The sequence below is a fragment of the Ailuropoda melanoleuca genome, chromosome 8, assembly GCF_002007445.2.
Source record: "Ailuropoda melanoleuca isolate Jingjing chromosome 8, ASM200744v2, whole genome shotgun sequence".
Classification (NCBI taxonomy): Eukaryota; Metazoa; Chordata; class Mammalia; order Carnivora; family Ursidae; genus Ailuropoda; species Ailuropoda melanoleuca.
Window position 1 is genome coordinate 46105162 of NC_048225.1, and position 21350 is coordinate 46126511.

The 21350-nt window shown below is 40.7% G+C and overlaps 1 protein-coding gene and 1 long non-coding RNA gene across 32 annotated transcripts in view; one reads left to right on the forward strand and one right to left on the reverse strand.

Annotated features, from left to right (window-relative positions):
* The window catches only part of DLG2 (discs large MAGUK scaffold protein 2), a 1964683-nt gene that overhangs the window by 1833816 nt on the left and 109517 nt on the right, over nt 1-21350 (forward strand). The window lies entirely within an intron of this gene.
* LOC105241548 overlaps nt 1-21350 on the reverse strand; it is a 159968-nt gene that overhangs the window by 101553 nt on the left and 37065 nt on the right. For 11 of the 12 annotated variants that reach the window (XR_004627131.1, XR_004627128.1, XR_004627125.1 and 8 more), the window contains one exon: nt 7868-7939. The exons of the other annotated variant lie outside the window; for it this stretch is intronic. This is a non-coding gene — a long non-coding RNA (uncharacterized LOC105241548). The remainder of the gene's footprint in view (nt 1-7867; nt 7940-21350) is intronic. 12 annotated transcript variants of the gene reach the window in all.

The following is a 21350-nucleotide window of genomic DNA, read 5'->3' on the forward strand; positions in this document are numbered from 1 at the left end:
AAGTGAGTGTCTGCTTCCTTCTTATGAGAGTTTTTGGCAGAATTCAGTTCCCTACCATTGTGGGACCACAGTCCCTGCTTTCTTGCCGGCCGTCAAAGGGCCACGTGCAGCTTCTAGAGGCTGCCACATCCTGTGGCTAGTAGCCCTTCTCTTGTATGTTATACCCCAGGAACACTGAGATGATGCCTTCTCACTTGCACCTCTCTGGCTTCACGAAAGGTGCTCTACTTTTAAAGACTCATGTGATTAGGCATGGCCACCCAGATAATCCAACATAATCTCTCCATTTCAAGGTCCTTCACTTTAGTCACACCTGCAAGGCCCTTTCTCCATGTAAGTAACATATTCGCAGATTTCAAAGATTAGGTCATGGACATTCTATGGCACCAATCTGTCCACAACAATATGATTCCATTTGTATAACCCTCCAAAACAAACAGAATTAACCTGTGGTGATAGAACAGAGTGATTACCTTTGGGGTCACATTCCTGAATATAGACTAGGAATGATAATATCCATTTTGAAGTGTTCTTACAAGTATTAAATCCAATGAGAGTGTTAATGGCCTTGAAAAGTGTCTGTCATGAAAGAAACACAGTATTTGCTATTTCCTATTTCCTTCTCATCTCCTTCCCCCAACTTCATCCTATCACCTGTACAAATGGTACAGGATTAGATATTCTGGAAACTTGCAGACTTCTGATCGTGCTGGCCTACTAATGAATATCTCCTAGAAATCAGGATTGAAGCAGGAATTCCAGGTACTACTTGGGATAAAGCAAATTTCAGAAATAGTGCTCTTTGAAATTGTGTATTTGAAACACTGCTGAAAAGACAAGAAGTGCTGAGTGATCTGCTCCAGCCCCATCCAGAATACCAATTGCTGCACTTTTTAAGCCACTCAAACCCAAATCATCCATATTATACCAATGAAAAAGTGGCTAAAGTAAGGATTTCTTAAAGTAGTGGACTAATCGCAGATCACTGTAGAACCACCAGTCAACGCTTCTAGATCTGATCTTGGCTAGAAAGCTCAGTCTGTGGCTCTTAGGGTCTAACGCAGACTAGGCAGAAAGAAATTCCGTACATGTTCGGTTCAATTGAAATTGTGGAGGGCATCTGGCTGTTTATTTTTTTGTTTGTTTCATTTCGTTTTTCATTAAAGCTGCTGTTGCCACACCCTATGACTTCTTGAATGTGCTAAGAAAGAAGCCTGGTGAAATGAGGTCTAATATGCATCTCATATCCTTGTGCCTCGAACTTTTCATTTATTTATTTTACAAACAATTATTGATATCCCATGTGCCAGACGATTAGACTCGTTCAAGGAATACAGGAATAAAAACTTTCCATCTGCTTTAGAGTAGCCCCGATCTAGTGAGGAATATCCAGATCTGATACCCAAATCCATCTCGCCATCCAGCATTGAATTTAGATTGGTCTGTCTTCACTAAGACAGAAGGGATTTCTGAGAGTGGGGAGCCCTGCCAGGGTGGGTCACGTTGCCAGCTCTCTCACTGTAACTGGTCCACACTGGCTTTCTCTCCAGGGAAGAGCCAAGAAGAATCTCTTAAATTAGGTTTGTTTTACTAACTGCCTCTCCTTGCTTTATCTCAGTGTTTCTCAACCTTCCTTGCATGTTAGAGTCACCTGGGCAGCTGTAAGGAAAAAACTTCTGTTTTCCTTTATGGTACTCCCTGAATACTTCACTTCCGACACCACGTGTGTGGGTTTTCCCCCACATCGACCAATTCTCCAACACCAGCTGTGTGTCCTAGAATTTAACTCAGTGCTGGCACGCTCTACATCGAGATCACATCAGATCCCACACGTTAAAGATTCAGCCCCCTACTTCAGGCTGTCACCTGTGTTTCTGGCCAAATGGCTAGAAATCAGAGGTCTCCACAATCCCCTCTTCATGTTTGATAATTTCTTAGAGCAGCTCGTAGAACTCAGGAAAACAGTTTACCTAGTATATTACTAGTTTATTATAAAAAGTAAAACTCAGTAACAGCCAGATGGAAAAGATGCGTCAGGTAAGGTATAGAGCCTCTGTGTCATTTCCAGGAGAGCCACCCTGCATCTCCATGTTTTTAGCATCCCAGAAACACTTTGAACTGGGTCCTAACTCTGTCATTTAGGATTGTTATGAAGGCTTCATTATCTAGGCATGATTGATTAAATCATAGGCCACTGATGATTATTTCCACCTCCAGCCCCTCTTGCTTCTTCAGAGGTTGGGTGTGAGGCTGAATGCTCCAACCCTCTCATCACATGGCTCCCTTGGCAAGCAGCCCCCATCCTTAGGAACTTTCCAAAAGTCAGCTCATTAACAGAGCTGACCTGCAGTTGAAAGGGGCTTGTTATGAATAATAAAAGACACCTTTATTGTTCTTATCACTTAGGACATTTCAAGGGTTTTAGGAGCTTAATGCCAGGAATAGGACAAAAACCAAATCTTATTGTAAATCCTAATGTCACAAGAGCTCTCAAAAACCCTGATGCCCAGGCCCAAGCCCAAACATATTGAGTCAGAATCTCCTGAGAATGTGTGCCAAGCATCAATATTTTTTAAAGCTTCCCTACGGATACCAGTGTGCAGCAACATTAAGAACCACTATTTTATCTTTTTCTTCTTCTGTTTTTAGCTTTATTTATTTCCTCATCAACCTGAGAACAGTTGCTTTAAAAGTCTCAGATTTCTTGCATGGAAGTGTATTGCAAATCCGCAGCTAATAGGAAGGTCAGTTCCTGGGACATCCTTCAATTTTGATCCCGTTCGGACTCTGAATTGGGAAACTAACCTTGAATCCAATGCTGTAATTTGTTAGCACTTAGCACACATAGAATTTCCGAGTTCAAGACTAAATAACTTTGCAAAGCAGGCTGCAAAGATCGGAAAGATCTCAAGAATCAGAAAGTTCTAACATTTATATTTTGATTTTCGGTGACTAAGAAATGAGCTGATTAGAAGTTCTTAAATTATATGCGGTCTCATTGATAAGGTTCAGAAAATACAGCTGAGCTCCAAAAAACCTGGTTCGAGTGATGTTATTTGTGTGCGTACACACACACGTGCNTACACGCACACGTGCGTGTGTGTGTGTGTGTGTGTGTGTGTAGTAACAACCAGTGTTGCAATAAACTCAGGTACAACTACTTCCACCTAATCCTGATCCCTGATTCTTGCTTCTGCCCCTCCCCACCTGTAATGCACTACCCCCCCCATCCAGCCCCTCCGCACAGTTTAACCCTCGCTTCTCCCTGCACTCTCTCCTTTACCCACATCACTCCCCACTTCACAGCTTAGCCTCTCCCAAGCCTAAGCAATCCGTTGGCATGGAAACATTAGATGAGCCTGCCTGGTGGGAGAGAGATTGCTTCCAAGTAAAAATGGAAAAGATTCAAGTGTGATTCACTTCCAGCCATTTTAACTCTTGAGTTCATCTGTCTATTTAAAACCTATCCGTGGCTGCAGACTACTGCTTGGTGTAGGAGATTATCTTGATCTTGACTCTGCCTTGCATCTGCACGGCCCTCTGCCGCTTCCCCTGCAGGCCCTGGGCAGCAGCCTCAGCGAATACCCTGATCTTTCATTTCTCCCTGCCTTTGCACTGGCCCCTTTCTTTGCATTCTAAGAGGTTCTCAAAGGTCTTTCAGGCACTACTTCCTAGANTCAGGCACAGCTTTCCTGACCCACACGTCTGCCCCTTCCTATCCTAGCACTTCACTTGTAGTGACTGTAGGAAACTCTGAGCTTAGGTGACTATTTCCTCCCTACACTGTGAGCACACTAAAGGAGAAGCAAGCCACTGCTCAGAGCATGTATGGTTCTCACACTCCTAGGGTGGAGTCTTGGCTCCATCCCTCATGAGATCCGAGATCTTACACAAGTCACTTACCCCTTCTGAGCATCACTTTTCCCATGCCTAAAGTAGGAATGATGCTTCTACTCTCAGATGCTGGGTACGTGTTAGGCACTTGATCTTGTTTGACCCCTACACTAAGTCAGTGAGACATAAGGCAATATTGTTGACCCCCTTTTTACAGTGAGGAAACTAAGACTCAGGAGTTGAGAAACTGGCCCTGAAGCGGCTTCTAGGTGGTGGAGCCAACACTCAAGCCCAGGTCTGAAGCTTTATTATTCTGCTCGAGTTCCTGTGTGTCTATGCATAAAGCACCTAGCCTTGTGCCTGCCCGTGGGGGTTGGGAGGGGATGGGTGACAGATGGATGCAGCAATGATAAATTGTCCTGGAAAAAGCAATCCTATGCTGTCTTTGGGGATCCAAATGGAAAATCAAATCCTCTCTTGTGCTTTTAAGTCTCAAGTGCATAGTTTCTCCAAGCTTGTGGCTGAGGTCAAGAATATAAAGGCATTTATCACCTTTGTTTGTACCTGTGAGCTGCTAGAGAAACGTGTTCCTTCCCACTTAAACCACAGTCCCATCCCCAAAGAAGTGAAAGGTACTTTGGCTCCTTGAGGACTGCAAAGCAGAAAAAAAGCCGGGGGGGCTGAGGGTGGCTTTAAATAGCTGTTAAATCACCTTGATAGCTGTCACCGCCTCTGGGCAACAAGCTGCACAGTGTCATGGCACCCTGCTGCTGGGGGGGACAAAGAAGAGGATGGTCAAGTGAGTGCCATGCAAGGAGGCATAGTTAAGCTTTAGTGTAATTCATGCAATACCATTCAGTGAATTTCTGTGATTTTCTTTTCTAACCAGTAATTCAGCACAAGAAAAAAAAGTGCTTTTATTCAAATATTTCTATTTTTACTTACAGATAAGTGTAAAAATCTTTTAATGAAGGGATTCTGTGTTGCCGTTGAGTGTATGTAAATAATGCCTTGGATTTCAAAAGGATAGAACAAAGCTTGTCAGTTTGTCTAGGACCAGCTACCACACAATGTTTCTTTTTTTATAGCATGCTTCAATCATAGACTTGGTTACCAGGGCTACTGATTTTTAAAATTGTAGTGCTGGAATTACTAAACAGCATGGTCTCCTACAGAATCCTAGAAGTAGCGAATGAATAGTACCTCCTTCTATCACATTCTCTCTTTCTTTCTCTCCCTCTCTCTTTCTCTCTCTCTCTCCCCTCCCTTCTCTCCCCAGGTTGATCTTGATCTTGATGTACATGCATTAAACCCAATTCCCTGTACACCTGTATTCGAGGACCAGAATAGCGATGCACTTAAAAGCTTAAGATCTTTGATCAGATGACCAAGATTAGACTTTGGTTCCTCCATTTACTAGTTGGATGACCTTGGATATGTAATTTTTCCACTCAAAGTCTCAGTTAGCTCATCTTTATACTATGGAGAACAGGCTCATTACAACTGTTGCATAAATAAAATCAGATACTGTTTTCAAAATGCTTTGCACAGTGTTCAGACCATATGAAAAGATGCTCAATAAGTGGTCACACCTATTATTTTTATTATCTCATTAGACAGTAATAAGGATTCAGTGAGATAATGCATTACTTCTAGGCAGATGGGGTGTTCTTAATAAACATTAGCTATCATTCTGGTTACCATTGATTTGTTATCCTGTGATTATTGCATAGATGGTAGCTGTACTCATGTTCCCCAAAGTTCTCTGCTTTTCTCTCTTTACTTTGTTTGCTTCAGTGCCAGGCAAATAGCAGGCTCTATAAATGTTTAATTGCCTTCCCACTTTCCTTTTGTTTTCTTTCCTGTCACACCCCATATGTAGAATCATGCCTTTTCCCACCTTGCTACAGATCCTTGCAGCCCGGGGAAAATTGAAGGACTTTTTTTTTTTTTAAGATTTATTTATTTATTTTAGAGTGAGTGAGAGAGAGAGAGAGAGAGAGAGAGAGAGAGAGTGGAACCAAGGGGAAGGGCAGAGGGAGAAGGAGAGAGAGAATTCCAAGCAGACTCCCTGCTAAGCGCAAGCCCAAAGATGCAGGGCTGTATCTCAGGACCCTGAGATTATGACCCCAGCTGAAATCAAGAGTCAGATGCCTAACTGAGCCCCCTAGTTGCCCCTGAAGGACTTTTGAGTTGCTGTATGACCTTATACAAATTAATCCTATCTTTAGACGTCAGATTTTTAGGTGTAAAACAGGGTCCTCTCTGAGCTCTCTCCCCATCTGATACCCACTGACTCTCAGATTCTGTTTTAACCAGAGGCGTTGGGGAAGCTACATGGCCCAGCGGGTCCTATCTTAGAGAACCACTATTTGCAGTGATGAATCCGTGAACATTCATGAAAACCGCAAACTCTGAACAATGTTATTCCAATTCTTTGACCTAGTATGGTATTTGAGGAGTGTTAAGATCCTGGGATTACCCTCAAAATTCGGTGGTGTGAAAATAATCCCTAGGTTTACCAAAAGTACAAGCATGTGAGTTTAAGTACCAAGCATTTAAAACTTGACTACATTTCCTATGTAGTGCATCCAGCCTTTGCCCTAGAGAGGTTAATTCTATTGCACATGAAGAGATACTTCTGGATTAATAAGGAAAATCCAATAGAAAATCATAGTGCCTCAACATGGCTACCTTAGAGACAAACTTTTCTGATAGGATTTTCTTTGCTGTGGGATAGAAAGGGACTTCACTTTATGAATTTCAAATTTCAGCTTATTTCAATTCCAGGCTGGGAGTACGGAGTGAAGACAGGGAGTGGGGAGAAGGGAGTGTGCCTGCAAAGATCTATGCACGCTTTTCTAAACAAACTATATTGTTGTCATTATGAGAAAAATCTTTTTTTTCATTTTGGGGTTTAAAATCAGTTGTTGGATGATTTCCCCATGTCTGAGTCTTCTTTTTTTTGCATCTTATAGGTATAAAAACCAAGCCAGCTTCATGGGGAATTTCAAAATTCTGCCACCTCTAGCTCCCAGGACTCTTCCATCTGCCCGAGCTGCACTTGGAGCCAGAAAGGCGTCCAGAGCCAGATTTCTCATTAGCAGTAAACAGGTTTACTAGGAGGACTATGAGGATGAGGCATACGGAGCCCTGCTGGGGCATGTTGGGTCCAACAGTGATGATAGTTATCTCAACTCTGAAGCCCATGAAGTCTGCACAGATTGTGTTGAGGTGGAAGGGCATGTCCGGGGTAAGGGACTGCCTGGCTCAGGGGATCTTCTAAGTTCATTATGAGGTAGGCAGGTTGTACCCCAGGGAAATACTGTTGTTCTGGCTAGCTCCTTTTCCTCAGAGATGGTCCCTTTCGTCTGTGATTTCACTCATCCTCTGGTTTGATGCAAATGTTAGGATGAATCCTATGAAATGGTCAACATTTCATATGGTCCCACTTAATATTTTACTTGAAAAGAGGGTTTCTGTTTGAATATGCTAGTGGCTTGCTGTCACTCTATTGGCAGGAAAGTAGGTTCTTGGACAGGAGCTTCAAAATGAGAAATATGTGCATAATTTCTGTCTGTGATTCTGTGAACAGTTTGTTGTGTTGAAGGAACTAATTGGAGACCCTTGGCTGTTTAACAGAACCCCACCATGGCTTGTTGGATTTTAAATTAAAATAATAGAGCTATAAATAAAAGGAAAACACGTCCTCCATTAGCCTGCCACTCCAACAAACAGCACAGCCAACTCTGCTTTTAGCTCTTGTGTGAGAATCAGCTGTGGTGTCTGAAAGTTGGTGTGATGTCTGGTTGACCCCCAGACTCTACTGAATTGGTGTCATTGCTCAGCCAAACAAACCATGTGCAGTGTTTTTTAAAATGCTATAAACTCAACAAAATAAAAATTATAAAAAATAAAATAAAATAAAAATAATAAAATAAATTTAAAAATGCTATAAACTCTATGCGAGGTGTTGCTTGGATACAAGTGCATAGGAAAGAAGAAGGGAGAGCCTCTTGTGTACCCGCCTTACTTGGGGAGGTCGGCCATGTTCTTTGCCTGTCACTTGCTCTCTTTTGCCTTTGAAATGAAGGTATCAGAGGTGCTGTGAATAAAAGAGTAGTTTCACTTAGTAATAAATATATTGTAGGTACTATAAACCTTTTGCAAACAAAGCAAAACACAACAGAATTAAGTAAGTACAAAACTCAAACATGTACACACTCCATCACTTTCCTCCCAAGAGAGTAACAGCTCATAGAACTTGTTGAGTGCGTATTACATTCTCATGCTTCTTGAGGTGTCCACTCAGCTAACAGTCTTAGCAACACTAGGAGGAAAGTGTTGCCTCATTCTTCAGGTGAGGAGACAGTCTCAGTCAGCAAACTTACCCAAGTTCACACAGGGACAGAGTCAAGAATTAAACATGAGGGGCAACTGGGTGGCTCTTGATTTTGGCTCGGGTCATGATCTCAGGGTCCTGGGATCGAGCCCCACATTGGGCTCCACACTCAGCAGAGTCCCTCTCCCTCTGTTCTTCCTCCCGCTCTCTCTCTCTCTCTCAAATAAATAAATAAAATCTTAAAAAAAAAAAAAAAAGAAAGAAAGAAACAGGAGTATATCTGATTCCCAGATTTGTAACATTCACATGAGTGCACTGGTTCTCCTTCCAAATTATTAAAGAAATTTGAGGTTATTATTAACACTGACTGTGCCCAGGGAGATTAACTGTTCATTTTAACCCTCAATTGACTTCTTTATTTTCTAGGTGACTTCCAGTTATATATGCCAAAAATAAATAAATAATTTAAATAAGAAACACGTCATAACTAGGAAGAAGACATGATTCCCTCCTTTAAGCCTTGGTAATTTAAGAACCAGCTGCCTTGAAAAGTATGACATGTTTGGTTTTGGTTTTAAACACTACAGAGAGGGTTCAGGTTATGCCCATTGATTGGTACTTGCGGGGCATATCTATCTGTCTCTCTCTCTCTCTCTTGATCTATTTATCTGAAGTATAATTCTGTGCCATAAAATGCACAGATCAATGAATTTTAATAAAACTATGCATCTGTCCAGCCACTACCTGGATCAAGACATAGAACTTTCCTCATGTCACTCCAGTGAGTAGACTCTCACCTACCCATACCCCGCCCCCGAGAGGTGATCACTACTCCGAATTCTAACACCATAGATTAGTTTAGTCTATTCTTGAACCTCATATAAATAAATGTAACCTTGCAGTCTGTGTCCTTTCATGTCTGATTCTTTGACTCAGCATAATTGTTTTTAAGAGTCATCCATACTCTTTTGTATTTTGGTAGTCTGTTACTTTTTCTTGTTTTATATATTACTCCATTACAGGAATATAACAAAATTTGCTTATCCATTCTTCTGTCAAAGCACATTTAGACTGTTTTCATTTGGGGACTACTATGAATAAAACTGCTATCAACATTCTTAAGCAAGTCTTTTGAAGAAAGCAGGCACCCACTTCTCTTGTGTACGTATGCAGGAGTGAAACTGCAGTGTCCTAGGGTAGGCAGATGCTTTAAACTGCTAAACAATTTTCTAAAGTGATTGTAGGAAATGTCCTCATTACCCAGGTGTGCCTTCCTAAAACTCCCTGGTGGGTGAAGAAGGAGATCTTGTATTCCTGAAAGGGAAGAGGGGAAGAGCGGATATTAGGGGACAATCAGCAGTCTCTATCGTAGAGCCCATGGCTGTATTTCATGAGTACATTAACCAAGACAGTTCCTTCTTTGAACGTCGAGAGTATGAAGTGCAAACACAAACTTGGATTTTTAAGTAGCATACTACTTAAAAATAGTATTAGCTCTGTTTCTTCCCCCCTCCCCCCACACTGGGTAAAATTTTTTTCATTATGTTCAATTAGCCAACATCTATTACATCATTAGTTTTTGATATAGCGTTCAGCGATTCAGTAGCTCTGTTTCTTGAAATGGAAGTAAAAACTCCTTGGAGCTGCTAACAGCTGTGATGGGCTGGCGTTTCTACAGGGCAGCTAAATCAGTTTCTTTGATTTCGGAGATGATGAAGGCTTGCAGCACCTCTGGTCAAGGTTGCACTTTGATAAGGTTACATTTCTAGCTTCTGGCTGTACTCATTTAAGGCCTCTCTCCTCTTAGTGAAACGGAAAGTACCTACAGATTCATTTAAATAGGTGGATATGGATTAGCTAATATTTTTTCCCTTCATTATGTTGTCTTTAAATCCCTCTACTGACTATGACTTATCTGGTTCTTGACAAAGAGGTTAAATCCTTTGTGGATCCCAAGTTTGCATAATTCTCTAAGTACACGAAGGTAACTGACTTACGTTTTCAAGGGGCAGCAACTCTGTTTCTTGAAATGGAGTTAAACCCGACAGAGACACTGATGGCCCTGCAGAATGCCATTTCCAGACGGCAGAATAATGTCTAGCACAGTAAAGATGCTCGACAAATGTGTGCCCCCTTCCCCTAGAATCTGCCAGTTAAGTGAGGTGCACAGATAAGTGGGTCCTAATGACAGTGTAGGCTGGCAAATGCCATGCAAAACACAGATATGAGTGTTTTCACTACTACCTTTTAGGGCTTGATTCAGGAAAACACTGACTGTCGTGAAACTCAGAAAACATGCAGTTCTCACACTTAACAGAAAGTGGAGGAACCCTGAAGTTTGCTCTTTTGTTCAGTACCTGCCCAGGGCAGCTCTGTGAAGGTACCTTTGGGTGTACTGCTCTGTGATCCATTTACTAACCTCACTTCCGCGCTCCTTTGAAAAGCGAGCTATGTCTAAAAGCTAAGAACAGCAGAGGAACAGCCCGGTGAAATCTCTCCACACCCAGAGCTGCTCCACCGGTTCACTGACTAAGTGACCTTGCACACATTCTTAAATTCTGCATCTCATTATGGCATCTTTAAAAGGAGTGTAACATCCGTTCTTATCACGTAGAGGACTTGTGAGGACTAACTGCGAGTTTGTTGGATGAAACTCATCACAATATTGCCTGGCACTGGATCAGCACTTGTTACTGTTGCCTTTGTAGTTTTTTCTGTGGTTATTATTTCCCAGGTGCCATTGCTTCAGAAACTATTTGGGACTTTCGTGTATGTTTGCTTGCTTGCTTACCCCCGCCCCATGTTATTCAGTATTACTTCTGAGCGGGTTAAAAACTCATTTCTCCCTGCATTTAAAAACGATTTCTTTGGGGCGCCTGGGTAGCTCAGTCAGTTGAGTGTCTGATGCTTAGTTTAGACTCAGGTCATGATCTTAGGGTCATGGGATCGAGCCCCACAACGGCCCATGCTCAGCACAGAATCCGCTTGGGATTCTCTCCCTTTACCCCTCCCCCTGCTTGTGCTCTCTCCCTCTCTCTCAAATGAATAAATTTAAAATTAAATAAAATCTATTTCTTTTAAATTATTTTTTAGAGTAGTTTTAGATTCACAGCAAAATCGAGCAGAAAGTAAGGAGATTTCCAGTGTAGCTGCTGCCCCCCCAGTTCGTGCAGTCTCCTCCACTGTCGAGTTTCCACTCCAGAATGGTTGGTTTGTTAGAATCGATGAGCTTACAGGAATACATCATTATCACCCCAAAATCCATAGTTTACATTAGGGCTCGCTCTGCTGTTGTACACTCTGTGGGTTTTGACGAATGTGTAATGACATGCATCTACCTTTACAGTATCGTTGCAGAGTAGTTTCACTGTACTAAAAATCCCGAATTTTTCATAGGATGTATTCTTCAGTTCCTCAAAAACCCAAAGATGAGTTGACCAAAAATATGACTTCAAGAAAATTGTATGAAAGAAAAAAATTACTCTTAGAAGTTTTACTCTGAGACCACACTTGAAATTCAATGGTAAACTTGGTAACATTTGTCTGTGCTGACTGGGTGATAAATATACTTGAAATAGATGGAATGTCTTATGAGTAAAGGAAGCAGTTTGAAGTATTGTCATTGTGAATATAGTAAACTGCTGAAGATAAATTTTTAGTGTATTTGGAGTCTTGGCATGAAAGCTTTTATCATCACAGTGCTGCCGTTTTTTTTCTTTCTTTAATTTGGTTTATTTTAATAAGCTCTTCGAGCACTTTGTGCAAGCTTGAGCAAAGATATGCATGAGTATATTTCTGCCAAACCACACTAATGAATTATTTATTTAGAAATCTGTCTATATTTGTAGCTATTGGTAACAGCAGTTTTAGAGAAATGAAAATCTTTAAATCCTATATCTGACTTTTCTGAGGTGAAATGTGATATGAATTAAAAATAGAAGGGAATAGATATTTGCAGTGTGTATCTCTGATAGGAGATTACTATCTAGAATGCCATACATAGAGAATACAAAGCAAAGAGAAGTTGAGAGCCGTCCTATAGAAAATGGGCAAGGTTTTGTTAAAAAGCAAAGAAAACACAGATGACCTATTAACATATGAAAAGATGATTAAAATAATTAGTAGCCAATGAATTGCAAATTAAACTGCAATAAAGCACCATTTTACCTTCACCAAAATGACAGAAATTAAGAAGTCTAGTCAATTCCAAGTGTTAGAGAGGATACAGGAGGACTGGAATTCTCTGCTGGAACAACTGCTTTGGAAAACAGATTAACATTATTTTGTTAAATTGAAAATATAATCCAACAAGTCACTTGTTAGGTGCATACCTTAGGAAAACTTTTATACACGTACACAGGAAATATGTATAAGGATGTTTGTGCCAGTACTGTTAATAAAATCCTCAGATAACCCAATGTCTGGCAGTAGGGGGGCTATCTACATGGTTATATTCATACAGTGAACACAGTAGTGAGGATTAATAAATCAATGCTACAGACATCAACATGTGTGAGCTGCCAAGAAGAAGCCAGTCGTAGATTCCATATTCATAATCTCTATATTATTTATGGGTACATATGTACCTGATAACACTATAAAGAAAATTAGGGGACTATTTACCCTAAATTCAGGAGAGTTACCTATGGGAGGGAGTGGTTATGAAGCACATGCCATTACCAAGAAGGGCATCCAGAAGAATTCTTAATTACTGTTGGTGTTCTTTGTTTGCCTCAGGTGTGTGTGTGTATATATAATATATAGTCATTTTCTTTTAACTCTACAGGGATTTTATACGATTTCTTGAATATGTAATATTTCCACCCCCCAACACACACTGGTTTTTATCCGCTAAAAAAAAGGCAGAGCATTGTCCTAGATTGGCTGTATGGTCATTGAAAATAGAAGCAGGAAGGAAATAACAATATTCTTTAAAATGCCATCATATTACTTTAATTTTTTTTCTTTGACAGATGAGATTGAATTATATACAAGTAAACAAAATTGGAAAAAAAATGACAAACTAATTTTGTGACCTTGTCAGCCATATTGCATCCTTACCACTATTAATTGAGCACTTAATCTATTTCAGGCACTCTCTTCACTTTTGCTGTTCTTCACAGCAGCACTGGGGGGTAGGTAATAATGTGCCCACATCTACCGAGAAGCGCATCTACCGTGAATCAGAGAGGTTGAGCACTTTGCCCCGTCTAAAGGCTGGAAAGTGGCAGTCTTCCTGAAACGCAGATTCAGCTCCTCAGGCCAGGTTCTGCTCTCTCCACAATGACCTGCTACCTCCCTAGGGTTAGCATTTTCCCTGTGAGGAGTCTGCATGGGAGAAAAATAGATTCTTAGTCCAAGTCTAGTGGACTAATGATGTCCTTGTTGGACTTCCATCCACCTTTTCTGTGATGTAATTTTCCACAAGAATTAGGAGCTCATATGTTCATGAGACTAGGACACTGTCCACTGCCAGCATGATGCTGTGCTTTACTGAAAAACAGTAGCTTCAGGAGGGCTAATCAGTATGAAGGCACATGTATTTCACAGAGTGTGTCAGAGCACGGGTCACATCAATTATGTGTTTTGTAATGACCAGATTTTCATATTGGAACATACTGGAATAATTGGCTTCAGTGAAAAGTGCTAGGGAGAGTTCATCAGAAAATTAATTGAACTGGGAAGGCAGAAAGATCCGTTCATTTCCAGAAATGATATTTGAAATCCAAAAACATGCTGTTCATTCATTTTCTCCATCCGTGATTTATTCTCACTGCAGCACATTAATCTCTCTGCTGTTTGGCAAAATTTGTACTTGATTTCGTCTTTCTTCCTGAGAGAGAGGGCACTGTAGCAGAGCTCCTTGGGACTGGGATCTGATTCTCTAGAAGGTCTGGCATGACCAGGGTCTCAGCAAAGACAGGGACAGAATTGGTCTCAATGGGCAGACAGGCCTTGGAGCTGGGGCAGCTGGAAACAAAGATCTCAGATTGGAGTAAGTTATTCCTCTGCTTAAGAAATGCAAGGCACCATCTTACCTTGCAGCTTTAGTTCCCAAATCTGGCTGATGATACAAATTGCCTGGGAAGCTAGCAAATGTTTCAAACAAACAGAGGACCCTTGACTCTACCCTAAATTTATGAAATAAGAATATCACAAGGCAGGGCCAGAGATTCCATGTATACAGAGCACCTTAAAAAATTCGGTTAAGTTTGGGAACTCTTAGCTCATATAGTGTAAAGCCCTAAACTCTTGGACAAGACGTTCAGGGACCTTTGCAAAGTGACCTCAATGTGTCTATTCCCCCCGCCCACCAATTACTGACAGAAGAAAAATTACTCTATCCTTCCAACACAGGGCCATAGAATTTTGCTTTCAATCCTTCAGAAAACACTTATGAAGCACCTACTGTATGCCAGAGCTGACAGATACACTGGCATGTATGTTACTCTATCATTGTATGCTCTCAGCTGAGTTCAGGAACTGGGGGACAGACTTCTAAAATAAGTAACACCGTAACCTGCCTTATGCTAAATGACAGTTGAAACTTCTACCAACGTTGGTAAACACAGAGTATGCTGCGCTCTATCTCAGAACAGACCTTGTTCATAGTTTCCAGCATTCTTTCCTCTGTGTCTGGAAGCAGCTTCAGAATCCTTCTCAATGGCCACTATCACAATGCCTGCTTTGGCACATGAGACGAAGCCTGTTCACAGTCTCTGCTGTGAACCACGTTGGAGAAGCCGAGTCCATTGCCCTCTGCCTTCACCGTCTGACATGACTGAACATGTGTTTGGACTCTAGGAAGGGAAGGATCTTCCAGATGTAGCATTTATTTGTGTGAGGGGCCAGTGGCAGTGATGAGTCCCGGGACAGATGCCCAGTCTACACTCCTCCCTGTACTGGAAGGCCTTGGACTTGCTAGATGAGAACACGAATGGTTTTTGACATTCATGCTCTACTCTCTCCTGTCTGCCTTCATCATCCATATGTAACTACTGTAGTAAGTCATAACATCAGAACAAGTTTTCTAAAGTCTCATTAACTTCAGGCTATGCAGCTTTGCAATTAAGTTTTACACATTCAGGAATGAAAAGTTAAGTTGTGATGGGAAGAAAGGAGATGTAGAAAATCTCCCAAGAGAAACATTGCATTCTTGTCACCGAAGGTTAGTTCCAACGGGAAGAGGAGATAGTGAAATGGAGAGCACAGCTAGATTCAGCCGGGAGGGGACTTGAGCAGCACACCCCCACCCCCTCATCGCCACCCCCTTGCCTGCCCAGAGCTAGCTTTCGAATTCATCTTTCAAAAAAAATAGGAAAATAGAGAGTGTGTGCATGTGTGTGTGAATAATCTGTATATCATGAGCTTGTTTTAAATTATATAAATAATCCACAGGAGCCTCTTAAATGTCGTGTGGACCAGGCCTTTATATCCTTGGTTTCTGACCCAGAACCTGGCACATTAGGGAAGGTTTTCAATAAATGGCAGTTGTCATCATATTACACTCCACTTCTCTGTGGGCAATTTACCTGTCAATCTCAAGGATCCGAAACACCATAAGAACTAGCTAACTAGCCAAAACATGTCACTTGGAGTATGAGTTTTCCAAGGTCATAGATTCACCTCAAAAAGATCTCTACAGACTCTCTTGCAAAACCTATTTACCCTTAGTTCTAACAAGCCTCTCCTATTGGGGGTTTTGTTTGTGTGTTGTTATTGTTGTTTACTGATTGTAGATTACAAGTAGAATAATGTGAGGTAAAAATTAACCTAATGGAGAGAGAAGAAACTAGTAAGACTCAAAAAGATACTTACCCAGTGATCATAGAGTACCTACTCTGTGTCTAGGGCTTGCTAACTGAGACAGCATCGTACACTCAAGAAGCACAAAGTCTAGTGGGGTGGGAGGTGTTATGAATTATTGTGGTGTTATGAATATCTGTCCAGGATGCCGTACTGTCACGTGATAAGTGATCACTTCTAGTCAGAGAATTAGAGAAGAAAGGGCAAGACAGTTTTCCTAAAACCTAAGATGCTTCAAGTATCCTTTGAAAGATTGGTAAGTGTTTATGAGGAAACCAGGGTTAGGGAAAGAGGTACTAGTTTTCCAAACAGAAGGACCGACATGGGCAAAAGCAAGAAGATGTGGAAAGGCCCAGTGTTGTCAGGCATCTACCGTAGAAGTCCCAGTTCAGCGTGACTGGAGCTTAGGTTGCGAGGGGTGAGGAAGAGGCGAGGGAAGGGTAGAGGGTGATAGGCCAGCCCACAGAGGTATTTACCTATACACCATGCTGACTCTGGATCTAAGACTGTAGTCCAGGGAGAGAGATAGCAACTTCTGTGGTTTTGCCTGGTGGGGAAGTGGGGCTGGGGGCGGGGCTCTGTTTGATTTGTTTTTTGGGTTTTTTTTGCTTTTTTCACTCAAACTTTAATGGTGTTTATTTTTCTATCACATTAACTTTTAAAAAATTTTTTTTATTACATTATGTTAGTCACCATACAGTACATCCCTGGTTTTTTATGTAAAGTTCGATGATTCATTAGTTGCGTATAGCACCCAGTGCACCATGCAATGCGTGCCCTCCTTACTACCCATCACCAGCCTATCCCATTCCCTCACCCCCCTCCCCTCTGAAGCCCGCAGTTTGTTTCTCAGAGTCCATAGTCTCCCATGCTTCATTCCCCCTTCTGATTACCCCCCTTTCTTTATCCCTTTCTTCTCCTACCGATCTTCCTAGTTCTTATGTTCCATAGATGAGAGAAACCATCTGATAATTGTCTTTCTCTGCTTGACTTATTTCACTTAGCATTATCTCCTCCAGTGCTTTGTTTTTTAAACCAGCAAGTTGAAGTGGTCAGATTTGGTTTTAGAAAAACTACTCTTGCTGAGTGCAGAGGAAGGACTTGGGAATGTTGAGACTGGAAATAGGGAAACGAGTTAGGCTGTGGCAATAATAATCTAGAAATCATGAGGCCTTAAACTAAGGTAAGAACAGTGAAGCTGGAGAAGATGGGGCAGATACAAACCAGTCCAGGATGTTAACACAACAGGATTGAAATGTGTGGTAGACTGAAAGCACAAGCAAACAGCTCTGTACACCTCAGTAGCCTTAAAAACATCCCAGTACCATAAATGACAGGTTGAATGAAAATCATGAGTCATCAGAAGAGTTGAAGTTATGTTTAGTGTATTTTGTTTGCTGAAGTAGGGAAGTATAACACGTATTTTAGAAAGAGTTCTGCTAGTTCATTAATGTTTAACATTGAATTTCATAGTGATTCTAATAAATGACCTTTAATATATATAAGTACCTAACATTTTGGGGGGCAACCAGTATTTGAGGATCTCTGTAGGTGTATTGCCTATTTAAATTTAAGAATTACCCTGTTGGGAAAGTACTCTTGAATCCTAATGCAGATGAACAATCTAAAGCTCAGACAGAGGACATAAATTTTTGGGAGTTTTGCAGCTGGAAGCATTAGGATCATTTTTATTTCAAAGCCCAGGCCTTTTCTAACATGCTGTCACTAGCCACATCTTATTCAATGAGCAGTCATATTCTGATTAAAATGAGAAGCTATTACATATCATACAAACTCAAATAGGTACTTGGAGTTTGCGATCCCATCTTTCACTTTAAGATGATGCTCAGGATTTTCTGAGCAGTTTTTCATAGGACTAAGTAGAAGGTGATAACTTCTCTGGAAGAACAGCCAAAGAAAACAGACAGCACATGTGCGGAGCTGAGAAAATTATTGCAATAACAGTTGATCTAATTTTTTTTCCTTCTCAGAAATGCAGAATTGAACATGCACCATCTTGCCCATGCAAAACACATATCCTCTGAAATAATTTTGAGATGTAAATTAATTCCCCTCCATGGAGCAAATATCAAATCATTGCAGACAAGCCAGTCCTCCAGACTCAAATAAGGAGCATCCAACCGTGGCTCCAGCCTCTCTCAAGCCCTGGACTAACTTTGTGAGGCTAGTAAGCCATTTAATTGTTCTGCACCTCAGTCTTTTCCACGTAAAAAGAAAATGATAATACTTGCTTTTTTCAGGAAGTTAAAAAGATAAGCATAAGAAATATCAGTGCTTTTAAAGGTCAAATATTCTGTACAAGTGCAGCATTTATTTTTATTCTATCAGTCTCCTGGAAAGAAGTGGAAAATTTCATCTTACTCCCTTTATTGTCTTCAGGAAACATTCAGCGGCACATACCGTGTGCTGGTGGAAGGGAGGTATGTTTTCCTCTCACAGAGAGCTCATGATCTTGCTACCCAATCAATATGTAACATGTCTCTAATGCTCTTGTTTATGGTACCTAATTTAATCTCTATTTTATCTTTTGAGGTAGGGATTTCCATCCACATTTTATAGATGTGACTGTGGAGCCTAGAAAGTAACCGAATGTGACCCCAGGTATTCTGACTTCTCTAATTCAGCTGTCTTTCCATCATCACAGAATTGCTTCACTATCTCAATGGAGAAAACAGGTATATTCATAATGAGCTTCGATAAAAATCTGATTAGTACAAATTAAGAGCTATGGGAGTTCAGAGGGGAGAACAGTTAATTTCAGATAAGGTCCATTCTCAGAGTTATTCCAGAAAAAGAAACATTTGAAATGAACTTAAGAAACTAACCAGAACAGAAAAGGAGGAAAGGCCATTCGAGGTAGCAGAGGAAACATGAACAGAAATATGGAGCTGGTCAAGTAAATGGTTAGTTTGGGAACAATGAACGTAGTAGGATGGAAACATGGAAGCCATAAACTAAAGATTTTTTAAAGGAAGGTTGGATCCAGATGTAAAGGATCTTGAATGTCATGCTAAATAATTTGGGGCTGACTCTAAACAGTGAGGAGTTTGAGCAGAGGAGTCATGTTATCATATTGGTGATTTAGATGTTACCTTAATGCAGTGGGGAAGATAGGTTACAGGTGTCTGAGATCAGAGGTTGGGAAACCAATGGGGACTATTATAGTAACATTAGCAAACATTTAAAAGAAACTGGATTAAGGTGGGGCAATGGGGATGAGTGAGAGTGAGGCAACATTTTTAATTAGATTCAACACTAGTAGAATGTTAGATTTGAAGGAAAAGGAGATATCAATGAGCCTGAGGTTTCTGGGTTGGGCCACTGGATAAATGGTGGTGCCATTGACTAGGAAAGAAAATACAGGAGGAGAAACTGGTGTAATGGAAGGAAAATTATCTTTTATTATGTTGACTTTAGGGGAGAGATGGAGGAAAAGGGGACATCTCCCACTCATATCAGACCTTCAAAGACAATTTTGGTGATTGATATGGTAACCCAAGAGCCATAGTCACACTTCCTTTAAATCTTGTTACTATTATGCATATCTTATTGACTTTGTTTTATAGTTTAAGCTAATTTTAGAGTTAAGAGAGTTGCTGCTAGACTTTTGTGTATCAGATCATGTTCCTGTCAATATACAAAACGAAGGGATAAATGTGTTCTAAGAGTTTTGTAAAATTTCTAAATAGATGCAAATTTTTTTCTGCCTGAAAAGCATCTTGATATATTCTCTTTTATATATATATATATATTCTTTATAATGTGCATATTATAGCATTATCTCTACCTCATCAGGGGCATGGCTGAGATTAAGGGCCAGCAAACTGATAATGACAGACTTTTTTCGCTTTTTGGAACTTCTGTTATTCATTTTTTGTTCATTAGGTTCTCCTATAAAATGTTCTCAACGGCATTTTACGTGTTGATGGGCACTTGCATTTTAGTTAGTGTCTCCAAGAGGCATGGGGATCAGATAAAGACTGGAAATACATGAAAAATTCAGCTGGCTGCATCTGTAATAGCACTTGCTAGTTCCCTGCAAAGAAACATGGTGTAGAGAAGAGCCCCAGCAAATCGGACTGAATAGTTCAACTTAATATAGTCACAGAGCCACCTGTGCAGTAACATCAATTAAAATGCATTTTTTAGCCATAAATTTAGTTCCTTAGATGGATTCTTAAAGGTGAGAAAGAAATGAGGAAGAGACCCAGTTCCTCTCACTCAGTGCCTGGAACATAGTAGGTTATCAACCTTTGTCCTCAGTTCCCTCATCTGAAAAATGTGAACAATGATTGTGCTTACCCAGTAGGATTTTGAAATGGTAAGAGAAAGGTACATAGAACACCCAATACAGTGTCTAGCGCAAAATCACTTAATGCTTTCATTATAGTTGAAAACCAACTGCAACAATGCTTTACTTCTTTTAGTACACCAGAGCTGGAAGGAAACTCCCCACACTGCCATTTACATCTGAGAAATCAAAGGACCTAGAGAAAAGTGATTGCTTCCATAAATGATTAGATTTATTGCTTCCCAAGTTTTCTTGCTCTGAGATAATTCAAATATATTAAGTAACTTATATGAGAATGTCTGTAGTCAAGAATGAGCCCTTAGCCAATAAACCTCAATAAAAGAATACTCCTAAATACGTGAATAGCTTGAAAAGCTGAGAAAATTAATACCATCACTATATAAAAGCATTATGAATTTCATTAGTTACTACAGTTCAGGAATCAGCAGATCTGTCTTTTAATTTACATGCAGCCAAGCTGTATGGAGCCCACCTAATTTATTTCCTGAAATCCGGCCTATCTTTAAAGTAGGAACAAGTTGTGAAAAATCACAATGGGAGCCTACATGCTTTCACTGAGAAACTTCATACAAACCTTCTGGGTCCAAGTATTGCAGCTCTCCCAAGAATGGACATCCAACAACTCCCTTGGTAGCAGTTCAAGAGTTAGAAGCAAATTGAGGCCATCTCTTCAGGTGACCTCATCCAACTTATAAACCCTCATCCAACTTATAAACCCTCCCCTAAGTATCCTATACAAATGGTTTCTCTTTAACAACCCTATTCTGAGGGAGTTTCCCCTGTATCTAATACAAACATTGATTGCTTCAGGGCACCTGGGTGGTTCAGTCAGAAAAACATCTGCCTTCACCTCAGGTCATGATCTTGGAGTCCTGGGATCAATCCCCACATCGGGCTCCCTGTTCAGCAGGGAGTCTGCTTCTCCCTCTCCCTCTGCCGCTCCCCCCTGTCCTGCTATCTCTTGCACGTACACTCTCTTTCTCTTTCTCTCTCTCAAATAAATAAAATCTTTAAAAAATATATATAGGGGGCACC